Raw genomic sequence first — 19,400 nt, 5'->3', positions numbered from 1 at the left:
TGAGGAATCATTTTCAAGGATAGACATATCTGGAAGTATAGACGAAACAAACAAACAAATAACATCAGCCATTATTATGGCAGCAGGTGGATCTATTCCCAGGAGTAAACAAAGGAGGATTAAAAAACTGGTACCATGGTGGACAGAAGAGTGCCGTCAAGCTGTTAAAAACAGGAATAGAGCATTTAAACTAGTTAAAAACACCCATAATATGCAGCATTTGATTCAGTATAAAAAGGCACAGGCTAATGTGAGAAGAACAGTGCGTCAAGCTAAAAGGGCAAGTTGGAGGAAATTTTGCAATGAAATAGGAAGATCAACACCTGTAAGTGAGGTTTGGGGAATGATAAAAAGGATGGGTGGAGTAAGGAGGGAATGGGAAATTCCAGTTATAATAACTGAGGAAGGTACAGCAATCTCCAATAAGGATAAGGTTGAAATAATGGCAAAAGCATTTGTAAAAATTCACAGTTCAGATAACTTGTCAGAAGTAAGTAAAATGAGAAAGGAAAGAACTAAGAATGAGTATCCAGGTGTGTTAGACTGGAAGGAGAAAACTGATGATAAAATTGATGAACCTTTTAATATGGCAGAGTTGATGAGAGCAATAAATAAAGCTAAACCAACATCTCCAGGAAAAGATCAGATATGCTACGTGATGATAAAACATCTAGGGAAAGGAGCGCTCTTAAAGTTGCTGCACCTTTATAACAGAGTGTGGGAGGAGGGAAGATTACCGAATGCATGGAAAGAAGCAGTAGTCATTCCAGTAAGAAAACCTGGCAAGGATCCTTCTAAACCCACAAGTTATAGGCCAATAGCATTAACATCAAATGTATGCAAAATTATGGAAAGTATGATAATAGAAAGGTTATCATATGTACTAGGAAAAAGTAGAAAGCTAGCAAACTATCAAAGTGGTTTTAGGAAAGGGAGGAGTACCATGGATTCGGTCATAAGACTAGAAAATGAAATAAGAAAGGCTCAGGCAAATAAGGAATCAGTCATTACAGTGTTTTTTGATATAGAAAAAGCTTATGACATGATGTGGAAGGAAGGATTGTTGATAAAGTTGCACTTGATGGGTGTAGGTGGAAGAGTTTTTAATTGGATAAAGAATTTTTTGTTTGGAAGAAAAATTGAAGTACGAATAGGGTCAGTCGTATCAAATCAGTTCGATGTGGACAATGGAACACCTCAAGGCAGTGTGATAAGTCCGCTACTTTTTATCATCATGATTGATGATGTCTTTACAAAGGTGCCAATGGACATAGGGAGGTCTCTGTTTGCGGATGATGGGGCTTTGTGGAAAAGGGGAAGGAATATAGAGCATGCAATCAGGAAAGTACAAGGAGCAATTGATGAAGTGGTGGAGTGGGGATATGATTGGGGGTTTAAGTTCTCAATAGAAAAAACTCAAACAGTCTTTTTCACCAAGAAACAAATCCAGGAAGGGATGAAGTTAAGTATGTATGAGAAAGAATTAGAAAGGGTTGGAACATTCAAATTTTTGGGAATTATTTTCGATTCACGGTTAACATGGGCAGATCATATAAAGAAAATAGAAGGAAAATGCAAAAAAGTAATTAATGTGATGAGATGTTTGACAGGTAGGGAATGGGGAGCTAGTTGCTCTGCATTAAAAACAATATATGTGGCATTGATTAGATCAGTATTGGATTATGGCAGTGTAGCTTATGGGTCAGCAGCCAAATATCTTTTAAAGAAACTAGATGTGATTCAGGCTCAGGCATTAAGAGTTTGTAGTGGCGCTTTTAAAACTTCACCAATACCTGCACTGCAGGTAGAAATGGGAGAAATGCCGTTAGCATTAAGAAGGAGGCAGCTGATGACAAATTATTGGGCTAATTTGCAGGGTCATAATGATTGCCACCCCACTAAAGTAGTGTTGCAGGAGACATGGGAGAATGCAAGATATAACGGAGATAATTTTAGTAGAATAGGCAATGAGGTAGCAAGAGAATTTGGAGTATTTTATATGAAGATGAGCCATACTGTAGTATATCCGATGGTGGCTCCATGGTTACTAGTTTGGCCTGATATTGACTGGTATTTGTTGGAATTAAAAAGGAAAGATAAAGATCAAACAGATTTGGTAAATGCATTTAAGTACCGTATAAATAAAGATTATAAAGAATTTGTACATGTGTATACGGATGGTTCTAAGAAACCTGAGACAGGAGTGACAGGGTATGCGGTGGCAATACCTGCTAAAGGAATAGGAATTAATAGAAGAACATCAGATTTTTTAGGAGTATATACAGTGGAAATGGTGGCAGTATTAGTTGCGTTAAGGTGGGTGGAAAAAACAAGACAAGAAAGGGTTCTGATATGCTCCGATTCATCCTCAGTCCTTGAGAGTTTAAGGTCTTTTCACTCAAAAAGCCGTCAAGATGTATTATATGAAGTCCTTCAGTCAGTAACAAGGATTACAAATCAAGGAGGACAGGTACAATTTATGTGGGTTCCAGCACATGTAGGGGTAAAAGGGAATGAGCAGGTGGATGAATTGGCAAAGAGGGCTTTAAAGAAGGGAAATATAGAAATGCAAATTAAAATAAGTAAAGCAGAGGTCAAAAGTATCATCTGGGAAAAAACTAACCAAATTTGGCAAGAAAGGTGGGACAGAGAGGAGAAAGGAAGGCATTTATATCAAATTCAAAAGAGTGTAAAAATAACTAGGATAGGTGGGGGGCACAGGAGAGAGGAAATAGTATTGACAAGGTTAAGGCTGGGGCATGGTGCTCTAAACAAATCACTGAAAATTATAGGAAAACACGAGACAGGCTTGTGTGAGTGGTGTCAGGAAGAGGAGTCAGTGGAACACATAATTATAAGATGTAGGAGGTATGAGGTACAGAGAGTGATAATGAGGAATAATTTGAGGGAATTAGGGGTGCAGGAATTAACATTAAAAGGAGTGTTGAACATAGGTGACAGAGCACAGGTTAGGATATTGTTAACTTTCTTAAGGGAAACTGGTTTGTTTCATAGGTTATGAGGATAAAACAGGGAGACGGGTGAAGTGTGTTGGATAGTGAATGAATGTGTGTTGTAAGATTTTTTTTTTTTTTTTTTTTTTTTTTTTTTTATGTGAAAACTAGATTGTAAACCTATTGTCTGATTCACACTCCGGAGCAGAAGGGGGCGGTAATGCACCAAAAGCTGGTTGCCAACCGCCGTTAAAAACAAAGAAGAAGAAGAAGAAGTCTTTGTTGGGGGTGAGTGTGAGTGTGGGGAACGACACGTCAATCTTTTAAGCTCCAGGAACAGAATCATATTATTGTGGATTGTGGTATTGAAGGAAAACAGGTTTTGTGAGTATTGTGAAGAACTTGTGGGAATATCGACTGACGGCCTGTATGGTCTGGACACATATTGATACAAGCTTCTTTGCAATATCGTAAAATATGGCGGAAAGAGGAATGGAATTAGATAGTATAGATGAAAGTGAGGAAGATGGTCGAAGGGGAAATGAGTGGGTTGAAGTTAGGAAGGAAAAGAAGGAAAGACGATACATCTAGTGTAGGAGAGTCAGAGACTGAAGGAAGAGAAGTGAGGAAATTAGGGGAGGAAATAATGAATGTAGTAGTCAGATTTGAGGGAGAAGGAGGGGTTAAGAAGCTAGATCCAATTAAATTGACAAAAATTCTAAGAGAACAGGTTGGAGAAGTACAATATGCTAGAGTGTTAGGAGATGGAAATCTACTTGTAGGATGTAAAAATGAAGTGCAAATAGACAAAGCAAAGAAAATGAAAAGCATTGTGAAAGTCAAAATCACCAAGGTAGTGAGAGTTGGTGAGAAAAGAAGTGGTGGCAGTAAAGGAGTGATTTATGGGGTTCCTTTAAACGTTAAGATGAAGGATCTCGAAGAGCACATGGAAGCGGCAAATAATAGGGTGATGAGTGTTAAAAGAATGGTTAGAGGAGTGGAGAAAAAAGAAACTGAGACTATCCTGATTGAGTTTGATGAAGCAGTGCTTCCAAAAGAGGTGTATTTTGGTTTTCTAAAATACAAGGTAAGGGAGTTCTTTCCAAAACCTACAAGATGCTATAACCGTCAAGAGTTTGGTCATGTAGCAAAAGTAAGGGAAAATGAAGTGTGCTAGGTGTGGGGGGGATCATGAATATGGAAAATGTGGGGAGGGAGTGAGACCAAAATGCTGCAATTGCGGAGGTAGCCATAGTGTTGCGTATTGGGGATGTGAAGTATATAAGAAGGCAGTGGAGGTGCATCAGATTAAAGTTAAGGAAAGAGTATCGTATGCTAATGCCGTTAGGTTGGTAGGACGGCAAAAGCAAAATAAAGAGGGAATTACTAGAGAGAATGAGGTTCAAGATAAGAAGGTATATGGAAAAAAATAAGTTGGTGACATTTATTGCAGGGGTGATAAATGCAATATATGAAATCAAGTCAAAAACTGAAAGGATTCAGATTATTGTTAAGGCAGCTGAGCATCACTTGACTATGATGGGATTAAAATGGGAAGAGATAAATGAAGAGTTGAGAATGCAGGCCAGTCAAGAGATGGTACGTGGTGGCTGTTAATAGTGCTAATATTACAGTGGAATTCGAGAAGCTTGGTTGCTAACGGACAGGATTTTAAGAAGTTTATAGTAAGTAGAAAAGAAAAGCCAGATATAGTATGTATTCAGGAGACTTGGTTAAAACCGAGGTTAGATTTTGTATTATATGGTTATGTTGCAATACGCAGTGATAGGGAAGAAAGGGGTGGAGGAGGTTGTGCTACATTTAAATTATAAAACAGGGAATATCGTATAGAATAATTGAGATTGGAAGAGAACAGGAATATGTAGTAGTGAAAGTGTGGGTTAAAGGAAAAGAAGTAGTGATTATAAATTATTATAATCCATGCAAGAGATTAGAATTAAATTTTTTTGAAGAAATAGAAAGATGGAATAATGGTTATGTTGTTTGGTGTGGTGATTTTAATGGGCATAATACATTATGGGGTAATGAAAGAACAGATAGTAATGGTAAGGTTATAGAAGAATTATTAGATTATTATTAAATAATGAAGATATAGTAAAATTAGATGACAGAATTAAACAGGGGATTAGAATGGCAGTAACAGAATCCATCCCTAGGAGTAATGAAATTAGAAAGAAGAAAGTAATGCCTTGGTGGGATGATAAATGGAAGGTAGTAGTAAGGAACAGGAATAGGGCTTTTAAGTTAGTAAAAAGTTTGCCAATAGTTTTTTAATATGTTGTGATTCTGGATCAGCTCTTGAAAGCATTGAATCAGGTACAGCTAGAAGTCATCAGGGCTTGATTTATGATATTTTATTTATTTATACAACCGCAGTTAGGCAAGGGAAAAATATTGCATTTATGTGGGTCCCTGCTCATACAGGTATCCTGGGTTATGAAAGGGCAGATACGTTGGCAAAAAAGGCTACAAAAAAGGAAAATGTTGAAATTAGTATAAAGTTATCTAAGTCAGAGGGAAAGAGTATAGTGTGGAATGAAATAAGGGATAAATGGCAGCAGCAGTGGCATAATGAAACAAAAGGGAGGCATTTATATTGTATACAAAATAAAGTGGGTGGAACAAGAAATTATAGTTAGAGTAGGAAAGAACAAGTTATTATAAGCAGAGTTAGAATGGGGCATAGTAACCTTCATATTATGGGAAAACATCCAACAGGAATGTGCAGTCAGTGTAGGGAGTATGAATCAGTTGTGCATGTTTTAATATATTGTGGGAAGTTTAAGAAAGAAAGGGAAGTAATGATGACCCAGTTACACAGTTTAGGATTAGTAGAGAGAAATTTTAAATGTATTTTACAATGAGCTGAAAAACAGGAAGGAAGAGAATATTTATTAGATTTTTGTAAAGGAAACTGGACTGGACAAAAGAATATAGTGTGAAGGGAAGTTAATACAGTAGGTGGCGGTAATGCAACAAATTGGATGCAAGCTGCCGTAAAACTCCAAAAGAAGAAGAAGTCTTTGCCGGTACGCTGTCTGTTGTCTCCCGTTTTGGTATGTTTTCTGTTGATGTATTTCTAGTTTTATGTTTTCCCCCTCAAGGGTTTTGTTTTGTTATGTTTTATTTGTTAATAAATATTCAGTTCTCCTGCAATTGAGTCCTCACTCCTGTTTTACTTGATTTACATGTGACGTAATGTAGCGACCACGTGAGGACTCAGCGGAGAAGAGGTGTGCAACCGGTCTCCTGTCTGCAATTGGAGCGGATGCTCCAATTTAAGGAAATAGTCTCCCTTCGTCAGCAGGGGACGGAGGTGAGAGAGTTTGGCCGGAGGTTCAACAGCGCAGCTGAGGGGTTGAACCTTTGCGAGAAGGCTCGTAAAGAATTCAATTATGCGCTTGATGAGCCAATGGACTGGCTGATCCGAAGTGTATATGATGGGGGCAGTTTTGAGGCGATGGTGGAGGGTCTCACCCGCCTGCAGGAGAGAGCTGCCAGGGAGATGGACCTAGTTTCAGTATTTTTGGCCATGTGCTTGTGTCATTGTCTAATCCTTCCCTCTTGTTATGTGATTAGTATTTGATTGCTCCCACCTGTTCCCTCCTGATTTATTTCCCTTTATTAGTCCCCTTGTGTTTTCAGTCTTTGTCGATACGTTGTCTGATGTCTCCCGTTTTGGTATGTTTTCTGTTGATGTATTTCTATTTTTATGTTTTCACCCTTGAGGGTTTTGTTATTATGTTTTATTTGTTAATAAAAATTCAGTTCTCCTGCAATTGAGTCCTCACTCCTGTTTTACTTGATTTACACGTGATATAGTCAGAATTGCGAGGTTAGAATGTCAGAATTGCGAGTTAGAACGTCAGAATTGCGAGGTTAGAATGTCAGAATTGCATGATATAAAGTCGGAATTACAAGTTAGAACGTCAGAATTGCATGATATAATGTCGGAATTGCGAGTTAGAATATCAGAATTGCGAGTTAGAATATCAGAATTGCGAGTTAGAATTGCGAGTTAGAATGTCAGAATTGGGAGTTAGAATGTCAGAATTGCGAGTTAGAATGTCAGAATTGCGAGTTAGAATGTCAGAATTGGGAGTTAGAATGTCAGAATTGGGAGTTAGAATGTTAGAATTGCGAGTTAGAATATCAGAATTGCGAGTTAGAATTGCGAGTTAGAATGTCAGAATTGGGAGTTAGAATGTTAGAATGTCAGAATTGCGAGTTAGAAAGTCAGAATTGCAAGTTAGAATGTCAGAATTGCGTGATATAAAGTCGTAATTGCGAGTTAGAATGTCAGAATTGCGAGTTAGAATGTCAGAATTGCATGATATAAAGTCTGAATTGCGAGTTAGAATGTCAGAATTGCGAGTTATAAAGTTAGGATTGCGAGTAAAAATGTCAGAATTACGGGATATAAAGTCAGAATTGCGAGTTAGAATGTCAGAATTGCGTGATATAAAGTTAGAATTGCGAGTTAGAATATCAGAATTGCGAGTTATACAGTCAGAATTGCGAGTTAGAATGTCAGAATTGCGAGTTAGAATGTCAGAATTGCATGATATAAAGTCGGAATTGCGAGTTAGAATGTCAGAATTGCGTGATATAAAGTTAGAATTGCGAGTTGGAATATCGGAATTGCGAGTAATAAAGTCAGAATTGCAAGTTATAAAGTCAGAATTACGTGATATAAAGTCGTAATTGCGAGTTAGAATTTCAGAATTGCGAGTTAGAATGTCAGAATTGCGAGTTATAAAGTCAGAATTGCGAGTTAGAATGTCAGAATTGCAAGTTAGAATGTCAGAATTGCATGATATAAAGTCGGAATTGCGAGTTAGAATGTCAGAATTGCGAGTTAGAATGTCCGAATTGCGTGATATAAAGTTAGAATTGCGAGTTAGAATATCGGAATTGCGAGTTATAAAGTCAGAATTGCGTGATATAAAGTTAGAATTGCCAATTAGAATATCGGAATTGCGAGTTATAAAGTCAGAATTGCGAGTTAGAATGTCAGAATTGGGAGTTAGAATGTTAGAATGTCAGAATTGCGAGTTAGAATGTCAGAATTGTGAGTTAGAATGTCAGAATTGCGAGTTAAAGTCAGAATTGCGAGTTATAAAGTCAGAATTGCGAGTTAGAATGTCAGAATTGCGAGTTAGAATGTCAGAATTGCGAGTTAAAATGTCAGAATTGCATGATATAAAGTCGGAATTGCGAGTTAGAATGTCAGAATTGCGTGATATAAAGTTAGAATTGCGAGTTAGAATATCGGAATTGCGAGTTATAAAGTCAGAATTGCAAGTTATAAAGTCAGAATTACGTGATATATAGTCGTAATTGCAAGTTAGAATGTCAGAATTGCGAGTTAGAATGTCAGAATTGTGAGTTAGAATGTCAGAATTGCATGATATAAAGTCGGAATTGCGAGTTAGAATGTCAGAATTGCGAGTTAGAATGTCAGAATTGTGAGTTAGAATGTCAGAATTGCGAGTTAAAGTCAGAATTGCGAGTTATAAAGTCAGAATTGCGAGTTATAAAGTCAGAATTGCGAGTTAGAATGTCAGAATTGGGAGTTAGAATGTTAGAATGTCAGAATTGCGAGTTAGAATGTCAGAATTGTGAGTTAGAATGTCAGAATTGCGAGTTAAAGTCAGAATTGCGAGTTATAAAGTCAGAATTGCGAGTTAGAATGTCAGAATTGCGAGTTAGAATGTCAGAATTGCGAGTTAAAATGTCAGAATTGCATGATATAAAGTCGGAATTGCGAGTTAGAATGTCAGAATTGCGTGATATAAAGTTAGAATTGCGAGTTAGAATATCGGAATTGCTAGTTATAAAGTCAGAATTGCGAGTTATAAAGTCAGAATTGCGAGTTATAAAGTCCAAATTGCGAGTTATAAAGTCAGAATTGCAAGTTATAAAGTCAGAATTACGTGATATATAGTCGTAATTGCAAGTTAGAATGTCAGAATTGCGAGTTAGAATGTCAGAATTGCGAGTTATAAAGTCAGAATTGCGAGTTAGAATGTCAGAATTGCGAGTTAGAATGTCAGAATTGCGTGATACAAAGTTAGAATTGCGAGTTAGAATATCGGAATTGCGAGTTATAAAGTCAGAATTGCGAGTTAGAATGTCAGAATTGCGTGATACAAAGTTAGAATTGCGAGTTAGAATATCGGAATTGCGAGTTATAAAGTCAGAATTGCGTGATACAAAGTTAGAATTGCGAGTTAGAATATCGGAATTGCGAGTTATAAAGTCAGAATTGCGAGTTATAATGTCAGAATTGCGAGTTAGAATGTCAGAATTGCGAGTTATAAAGTCAGAATTGCAAGTTATAAAGTCAGAATTACGTGATATAAAGTCGTAATTGCGAGTTAGAATGTCAGAATTGCAAGTTAGAATGTCAGAATTGTGAGTTAGAATGTCAGAATTGTGAGTTAGAATGTCAGAATTGCGAGTTAAAGTCAGAATTGCGAGTTATAAAGTCAGAATTGCGAGTTATAAAGTCAGAATTGCGAGTTAGAATGTCAGAATTGGGAGTTAGAATGTTAGAATGTCAGAATTGCGAGTTAGAATGTCAGAATTGTGAGTTAGAATGTCAGAATTGCGAGTTAAAGTCAGAATTGCGAGTTATAAAGTCAGAATTGCGAGTTAGAATGTCAGAATTGCGAGTTAGAATGTCAGAATTGCGAGTTAAAATGTCAGAATTGCATGATATAAAGTCGGAATTGCGAGTTAGAATGTCAGAATTGCGTGATATAAAGTTAGAATTGCGAGTTAGAATATCGGAATTGCTAGTTATAAAGTCAGAATTGCGAGTTATAAAGTCAGAATTGCGAGTTATAAAGTCCAAATTGCGAGTTATAAAGTCAGAATTGCAAGTTATAAAGTCAGAATTACGTGATATATAGTCGTAATGCAAGTTAGAATGTCAGAATTGCGAGTTAGAATGTCAGAATTGCGAGTTATAAAGTCAGAATTGCGAGTTAGAATGTCAGAATTGCGAGTTAGAATGTCAGAATTGCATGATATAAAGTCGGAATTGCGAGTTAGAATGTCAGAATTGCGTGATACAAAGTTAGAATTGCGAGTTAGAATATCGGAATTGCGAGTTATAAAGTCAGAATTGCGTGATACAAAGTTAGAATTGCGAGTTAGAATATCGGAATTGCGAGTTATAAAGTCAGAATTGCGAGTTATAATGTCAGAATTGCGAGTTAGAATGTCAGAATTGCGAGTTATAAAGTCAGAATTGCAAGTTATAAAGTCAGAATTACGTGATATAAAGTCGTAATTGCGAGTTAGAATGTCAGAATTGCAAGTTAGAATGTCAGAATTGTGAGTTAGAATGTCAGAATTGCGAGTTAGAATGTCAGAATTGCGAGTTATAAAGTCAGAATTGCGAGTTAGAATGTCAGAATTGCGAGTTATAAAGTCAGAATTACGTGATATAAAGTCGTAATTGCGAGTTAGAATGTCAGAATTGCGTGATATAAAGTCAGAATTGCGAGTAAGAATGTAAGAATTGCAAGTTAGAATGTCGGAATTGTGAGTTATAAAGTCAGAATTACGCAGAGGTGGACAAAGTACACAACTCTATTACTTGAGTAAGAGTAAAAGTACTACTAGTCAAATATTACTCCGTTACAAGTGAAAGTTCTAAAAACAGATTTTTACTTAAGTAAAAGTACAGAAGTATTTGTTTTTAAAAAATACTTAAGTATCAAAAGTAAATTTCCTTTTTTATGTCAATGCATTAATCTATTATTGTTGCATTGTTGTATAAATGCACATTATGCCACCAAGGTGGTTTAAGCCAGTCAGTGATGCTCCATCCGACATGCTAGCATACGACCACCTTGAACTCATTTCTTTACATTTTTTATAGAGCATTGTAACTTTTATACAAGTATTGAAATTTTCAATTTCTTGTATAAAAGTTACAAAGCTCTTTACAAAGCTGCTATCACTTTAAGGCTGAATGCATGGACCCTATTCACTGATACGCATCTGATATTCTCCCAACTGTTTACTCCTCTCTTTCTCCCAGACATTTACATTTTTGAACATTTTATGAGACATGCATCAAAGTGTATGCCAACTAAACTAATCTTTAATCTTTTGAGAAAACTGAAACATACTTTTTAAGTATGGCCAAGGGTACACACACTGTGCCAAGGAACCGTCTTCTTCCATTTTGCTGTAAACTGATCAGTGTTAAAAATTTTTTGGGAAACTTCACATGACCCTATACAAGAGTGATTACTGATAGGCTGTCTGCCAAAAAACAAAAAAAAAAAAAACTTTTAAAGAAGAAAAAAACCATCCACTAACTTCTAAAGCTGCTACAGAAACGACTTTCGACTTTGAGGACCCTGATAGAAATGTAGTGGAGTAAAAAGTACGATATTTGTCTTTCAAATGTAGTGAAGTTAAAGTAAAAGTATCCCTAAAAAATAATACTTCAGTAAAGTACAGATACTCAAAAAGTGTACTTAAGTATAGTACTCAAGTAAATGTACTTCGTTACTGTCCACCTCTGGAATTACGTGATATAAAGTCTGAATTTTGAGATAAAGAGTCAAAATTACCTTTTTATTTTTTTATTCTGTATTGGAAACAAACTTCTGATTGAAATTAACTATTATAATTACACTAATAACCATCAGACAAAATTTGTGCAATTTTAGGTGTTCAGTGAGACCCTGAAAGTGAATTCATAGCAGAGCATACAAAACAAAGCATACACTTAATTCTTTGAGAAGATGCAGATGGAAAAGTCATTTCAGCACTGTATCTGCCTCAGGTCGGCTTGTTTGTGAAGCTGATAATAGAAATGGGTGAGGTGAAACAATAGAAAGTATGCTTGTTTGATTCCATGCTGAACATGCAATGTCAAACCTGACATGAAACTGGTTTAAAGTTACAGACTCAGGGATAGTCTGCAGTAGTGTTATACCTTGAAAGTACCTCAGCACCTGAGCAAATATCACAATAACATAAGACCACGATAGACTTATTTGAGGAAAGACAAGAGAAAACACTTTTCAGCTGAATGGTTGATATGCTTTACAGAGTTCTGAGATAGATACAATTAGACTGACATATAAATTACTTGGTTTTTGTGTTCACTTTGTAGTAGTGTAAAATTTAATAAATCACTTACAAAATAATGTATTTGTCAGTGTGTGCTTATAGAGATTTTTTTAAACGATAAAGGCAAATTTCCTTACCACAATATTAGTTATATAATTTTCCATTGCCATTTTGATTATTATTTATTTATTTTTTATTAATAAAAAAAATATTATAAATTATAATAATAATTATTATTATAAATTATTATAAATTATACTCGCAAATTATACCTTATTATAAAATCCCAGGCTGTTTATCCAATTGCATGGATTTTATATGCATCCTCTAAATACCCAAACAGATATAAAGACAAATAATTTTTGGTGAGTGACCAACAATCTTAAAAGTAAATTGTCAATCTTCATCAAACAAACTTTGACAATTCAAATCTATTGATAGAATAGATATAGCCTATACCTAATTGTGTGTGTGTGTGTGTGTGTGTGTGTCTGTGTGTGTGTGTGTGTGTGTGTGTGTGTGTGTGTGTGTGTGTGTGTGTGTGTGCGTGTGTGTGTGTGTGTGTGTGTGTGTGTGTGTGTGTGTGTGTGTGTGTGTGTGTGTGTGTGTGTGTGTGTGTGTGTGTGTGTGTGTGTGTGTGTGTGTGTGTGTGTGTGTGTGTGTGTGTGTGTGTGTGTGTGTGTGTGTGTGTGTGTATGTGTGTGTCAGAATATCTGGCCTAATGGCAATACAATTTCAGTTATAATTTAAGAAACTTCAACTGTGGTCCAACTCTGAATAAAGAGGTTGATACCAAAAAAATTTTTTTGTTATGACTGATGTACAGTTTTTATGTTATGTTTATACACTAGTCGTTTTTTTTAAGTACATGTACTTAAGTTCACATATTATAAATATCACATATTGTATATACACACCGATCAGGCCTAACATTATGACCACTGATAGGTGAAGTGAATAACAGTGATTATCTCTTCATCACGGCACCTGTTAGTGGGTGGAATATATTAGGCAGCAAGTGAACATTTTGTCCTCAAAGTTGATTTGTTAGAAGCAGGAAAAATGGGCAAACGTAAGGATTTGAGTGAGTTTGACAAGGGCCAAATTGTGATGGCTAGACGACTGGGTCAGAGGAGCATCTCCAAAACTGCAGCTCTTGTGGGGTGTTCCCGGTCTGCAGTGGTCAGTATCTATCAAAAGTGGTCCAAGGAAGGAACAGTGGTGAACTGACCAAGGCTCATTGATGCACATGGGGAGTGAAGGCTGGCCAATGTGGTCCGATCTAACAGACGAGCTACTGTAGCTCAAATTGCTCAAGTAAAATGTTCTGATAGAAAGGTGTCAGAATACACAGTGCATTGGTAATGAAAACTTGGGTCCTGCCATCTGTCAAGAGAAATGGAGTGTTCTCTCCTAAACAATTAGATACAAATCTAAATGATAAGAAAAGATATAATAAAAAGCAGAGAATTACAGATCTTGGAAGAACTCTGGTGACCATGAAGTTTTCATAAGGTGAAAAAAACACCCGTGTGAACATTCTGTAAAGATGATGTATGTTGCATTATGTGTATGGATGAATATGGGTTCTGGGGCAATAGCCTACTACGGGTTCCAATACACAACATAACACTTTGTTAAAAAAAAGGAGGGAACAGAGGCCCATTACACACCCACCGTTAGGGATCTATGGCCTAACTATGCCCCCTAGAGGCCAGCTAAAGGAGGCCAAAAAACCAACAATCTCTATAGGAAATAAACAGCTCTTCCCTGTATCCGACGATGCTTAAAACAAAAAAGGGGGGAAGGCAGAAAAAGAGGGTAGTTGTAATAACCCTCAGAGAGGGAGGCAATGATATCTGCCTCTACCAGACCCAGACCGCTGGTCGCGTCTCTACTATCCCCTCTCTAAGGTCCTGCTTTTTCCTCCTCGAGTCACGCTGTCTCTAAGACCTGTTCCTCATCCTACATGGTGCTCGAGCGGCGACGCTCTCTCTCTGGCCCTGCCTACGATCCTCAAATCTAGACGGACCCCTTGCCTGTCTGGGTGCAGACCCGGACCAGCGCGGTATAAATGTTTTAAATGCGGCCAAGCGTGTCTTCGCCTCTCTGAACTTTCCCACCTCCGCCTCGACGGAGGAACCAAAAAGTTCAGAGGGCGAAACCGGGGCATCTAGGAGAAAGGACTTCTCTTTCTCCCAGATGCCTCTCCGTGGCCACCATCGCCGCCATCGATCTCCCAACCGAGCAAGAGGAAGCCAGCTTCGAAACCACCACATCAGTAGATCAAAGAAGACACCTGACATTCTTAGAGAAGAACACACATACTGAACAGAGACAGGGTAAGCCTTGAAATGTAATTGTGTATCTGGCCCATGGAACTTCCAGCTTAGCTAGCATAGAGTGCTGTATTTAGCACTCTATGCCTCTGCAAGAAATAATAAAATGAGAATGAGGACTGCCCTTAAACTCTGATAGTATTGTCTCGGTCTGTTCATTGCTGAAGAGTAAAAATCATTTTTGGGGTATCATGAGATGACAGTCTGAAAAAGATAGATTTGTATAGAGATATCCCGGCAGACTTTACAAAGTCGGTCAAGGTTTCCAACCAGTCACAAAAGTGTGGGCCGTGCATAAGGGAGTGCATAAGCGGGCATAGCTGTCCTCTGAGGGCGAAGAGCCAGCTGTGGTACACTGAACGGAAGGCTAACCCACCCCACCCAGGTAGGCTTGGTTGATATCTGAACCGCAGGCCCAGGGGGTACAGTAGTGATCAGTGTAGATCCTGAGATAATATAATCGAGAAAAGAGAATATTATACGGCTACCTGACTCTTCCTGAATCTATAAAGGTAGACCTTTTACAGGAGTTAAATAATATAAATAGAGGAAGTGGCTCGTGACCATGATAGAGTTACGTGGTTGCGGTAGAAACCACCTAGAAGGTGACGTGGCATGTTTCTTTGACACATACCACCTACCCAAGCATTGTTGCAGACTATGTACATCCTTTCATGGAAAGGTATTCCCTGGTGTCTGTGGCCTCTTTCAGCAGGATAATGCGCCCTGCCACAAAGCAAAAATGGTTCAGGAATAGTTTGAGGAGCACAACAACGAGTTTGAGGTGTTGACTTGGCCTCCAAATTCCCCAGTTCTCAATCCAATCGAGCATCTCATGTGCTGAACAAACAAGTCCGATCCATGGAGCCCCCACCTCGCTACTTACAGGACACCTTCAGGGGTCTAGTGGAGTCCATGCCTTGACGGGTCAGGGCTGCAAAAGGGGGACCAACACAATATATATATATATACACTCACCTAAAGGATTATTAGGAACACCGGTTCAATTTCTCATTAATGCAATTATCAAATGGACTGCATTTATATAGCGCTTTTAACAGACCTACGGCCATCCAAAGCGCTTTACATTTTGCCTCACATTCACCCATTCACACACTCATTCATACACCGACGGCGGTGTCAGCCATGCAAGGCGCCATCCAGCTCGTCGGGAGCACCTGGGGTTAGGTGTCTTGCTCATGGACACCTCGACACTTGGTCAGGTGGAACCGGGGATCGAACCACCAACCTTCCGGTTTGTAGACAACCTACATGAACCACTGAGCCACTGCCGCCCCATATGATTTGTTGATCTAATCAACAAATCACATGGCAGTTGCTTCAATGCATTTAGGGGTGTGGTCCTGGTCAAGACAATCTCCTGAACTCAAAAATGAATGTCAGAATGGGAAAGAAAGGTGATTTAAGCAATTTTGAGCGTGGCATGGTTGTTGGTGCCAGACGGGCCGGTCTGAGTATTTCACAATCGGCTCAGTTACTGGGATTTTCACGCACATGCCTTGTTGATGCTAGAGGTCAGAGGAGAATGGGCCGACTGATTCAAGCTGATAGAAGAGCAACTTTGACTGAAATAACCACTCGTTACAACCGAGGTATGCAGCAAAGCATTTGTGAAGCCACAACACGCACAACCTCTAGGCGGATGGGCTACAACAGCAGAAGATCCCACCGGGTACCACTCAAATAGGAAAAAGAGGCTACAATTTGCACAAGCTCACCAAAATTGGACAGTTGAAGACTGGAAAAATTTTGCCTGGTCTGATGAGTCTCGATTTCTGTTGAGACATTCAGATGGTAGAGTCAGAATTGGGCGTAAACAGAATGAGAACATGGATCCATCATGCCTTGTCACCACTGTGCAGGCTGGTGGTGGTGGTGTAATGGTGTGGGGGATGTTTTCTTGGCACACTTTAGGCCCCTTAGTGCCAATTGGGCATTGTTTAAATGCCACGGCCTACCTGAGCATTGTTTCTGACCATGTCCATCCCTTTATGACCACCATGTACCCATCCTCTGATGGCTACTTCCAGCAGGATAATGCACCTTGTCACAAAGCTCGAATCATTTCAAATTGGTTTCTTGAACATGACAATGAGTTCACTGTACTAAAATGGCCCCCACAGTCACCAGATGTCAACCCAATGGAGTATCTTTGGGGTGTGGTGGAACGGGAGCTTCGTGCCCTGGATGTGCATTCCACAAATCTCCATCAACTGCAAGACGCTATCCTATCAATATGGGCCAACATTTCTAAAGAATGCTTTCAGCACCTTGTTGAATCAATGCCACGTAGAATTAAGGCAGTTCTGAAGGCGAAAGGGGGTCAAACACAGTATTAGTATGGTGTTCCTAATAATCCTTTAGGCGAATATATATATATATATATATATATATATATATATATATATATATATATATATATATATATATATATATATATATATATATATATATATATATATATATATATATATATATATATATATATATATATATATACAGGGAGTGCAGAATTATTAGGCAAATTGATTTTCTGATCATATTTTTTTTCCAGGCAAATTTGACCAATTCCAAACCACAGTAATCCTAATAACTACTATTGATTTAGTATTTAATAATGTATAAGTGATATATAATTGTTCATGAAGGCTGGAAATGAAAATCACCTTATATTCAGGTGTGCAGAATTATTAGGCATGTTTTCTTTTACAGATAAATTGAGCCAAAAAAGAGATTTAACTCAGACTGAAAAGTCAAAAAGTATTAAATGCCCATGAGAAGGATGCAATACTAATGCAATACTAGACATTGCAGTTAAGGCATGACCATTGGACAGTGAAATGCTCGTTGGGTCAGCAAGGTCAGACAAAAACATGTGGCGGAGAAAAGACACCTGTTAACCGCAAAAGAATTAAGAATTAAGGTGAAGAATTAAGGGTGAAACCATCAGGAACCCTTTCGTCTCCAGCGCCACCATTTTCCAGAGCTGCAACCTACCTGGAGTCTCCAGAAGGGCAAGGTGTCAGGATCTCAGAGACTTCAGTTAGGTAAAGAATCCTAAAAAATGACCCCCACTAGATAAGAATCACAAGCTGAAGTGTTGTAAAATACATGAAGGTTTTTTTATAGGCTTTATGGACAGATAGGTTGAGAGTGACTCTTGAAGGACCAGCACCACATCCTCTAGTACCACTGTTTGAAGAATTCATCTTCCAGAATCTGGCAGTACGTTTTGGGAGTTCATTTTTAGTCCTTCTCTGCAAAACGGACTTCAGGATGGACTAAAATGAACTCCCAAAACGTACTGCCAGATTCTGGCAGATGAATTCTTCAAACAGTGGTACTAGTGTCAGATCCTGCTGACCCAACGAGCATTTCACTGTCCAATGGTCATGCCTTAACTGCAATGTCTAGTATTGCATTAGTATTGCATCCTTCTCATGGGCATTTAATACTTTTTGACTTTTCAGTCTGAGTTAAATCTCTTTTTTGGCTCAATTTATCTGTAAAAGAAAACATGCCTAATAATTCTGCACACCTGAATATAAGGTGATTTTCATTTCCAGCCTTCATGAACAATTATATATCACTTATACATTATTAAATACTAAATCAATAGTAGTTATTAGGATTACTGTGGTTTGGAATTGGTCAAATGTGCCTGGAAAAAAAATATGATCAGAAAATCAACGTGCCTAATAATTCTGCACTCCCTGTATATATATATATATATATATATATATATATATATATATATATATATATATATATATATATATATATATATATATATATATAAAAATAATATATATATATATATATATATATATATATATATATATATATATATATATATATATATATATATATATATATATATATATATATATATATATATATATATATATATATATATATATTATTATTTTTTTTTTTAGAATAGAGATCATGCTTCCCAGACAATTCTGAAAACAAAACAAAGTCTTTGAACTAGGCTACATCTATAGGCCTGTAGACTTGTATCCCAATACTTTTGTCAGGCTATTATTTAATGTTTGCAACACAGCAATAGCAATAGCTGTGTAGTTGAAAAGACTGTTTCAAACATAAAACTTACATGCTGCTTTCTCTGCCTAAGCAGGTTTAAATATTCCATTGTGATCACACTTTCGATTGTAATGAATCATTGTCATAGGAATGAGATTGCAATCTTTGAATTATTAATCGTGCATACATACATATGAGCCAGCCTTTATTTTGTATGTCTTATTTGTACCAGAGCTCAAAAGTAACTTGGACCCAGGCGTAGGCGTATAACCACCTTGTTTGTAACATCTGAACTTGCAGCTCCTTCCCTTCAGAGCCAGAGGTCACCATTGGACTATATGAACACTTTATAGTTTGCTTTACACAGTATGCCTAAATAACACTAAACTCATATTCCTGCTCTTCTTGTTCAATCGCAGCTCCAATTCACAGCACAGTTATGGCAAATATCATATATGCCGATGACAACAATTATAATTGGTTTCATGAAGCTAAAAAAAACGAAGCACGATATCAGAAAGTGGATATATAATTGACCTGCTATGCTATAGCAATGACCTATACGGCTTAATTCATTCAAAGGTTTGAGGTCATTGCTGATATAAGCAACTTATAGCATCTCAAGCACCAATGACCAACACATTGATTCATTAATCGTCTTTGGTGCCCATATCTGTAGCTCAAAATGGCACGTCGACAGACTTCAGGAATGCACTTCAGATTGTTTTTCATCTAAGGTACTTCCTTCTTGGCATAGTAAAATTCTGTTTACCTCGAGATTATCTTAACAAAAAAAAAAGTCTTGACTTCATACCTTATTTTAGCTGCCCTGCTCAGATGTCCAACACTGCGCTTTTTAAGAACACTTTCAGTCTGACTGCTGCTTGACCTGTGCTGTATAACCCATTTTAATAAT

At 37.5% G+C, this 19,400-nt stretch overlaps 1 protein-coding gene across 2 annotated transcripts in view; it reads right to left on the bottom strand.

The window, feature by feature from the left end:
* The window catches only part of LOC307131769 (prostasin), a 34,931-nt gene extending 15,531 nt beyond the window's left edge, over positions 1-19,400 (bottom strand). The window contains exon 1 of one of the 2 annotated variants that reach the window (XM_079825675.1): positions 19,299-19,400. The gene's annotated coding sequence lies outside the window, so the exon portion shown is untranslated. The remainder of the gene's footprint in view (positions 1-19,298) is intronic. The other variant, XM_079825676.1, reaches the window with a different exon arrangement.

The sequence above is a fragment of the Gobio gobio genome, assembly GCF_949357685.1.
Source record: "Gobio gobio genome assembly, chromosome: 1".
In the NCBI taxonomy this organism is placed as follows: domain Eukaryota; kingdom Metazoa; phylum Chordata; class Actinopteri; order Cypriniformes; family Gobionidae; genus Gobio; species Gobio gobio.
Note: the sequence above shows the minus strand (reverse complement) of the source record. Positions and strands in the feature narration are given on the sequence as shown.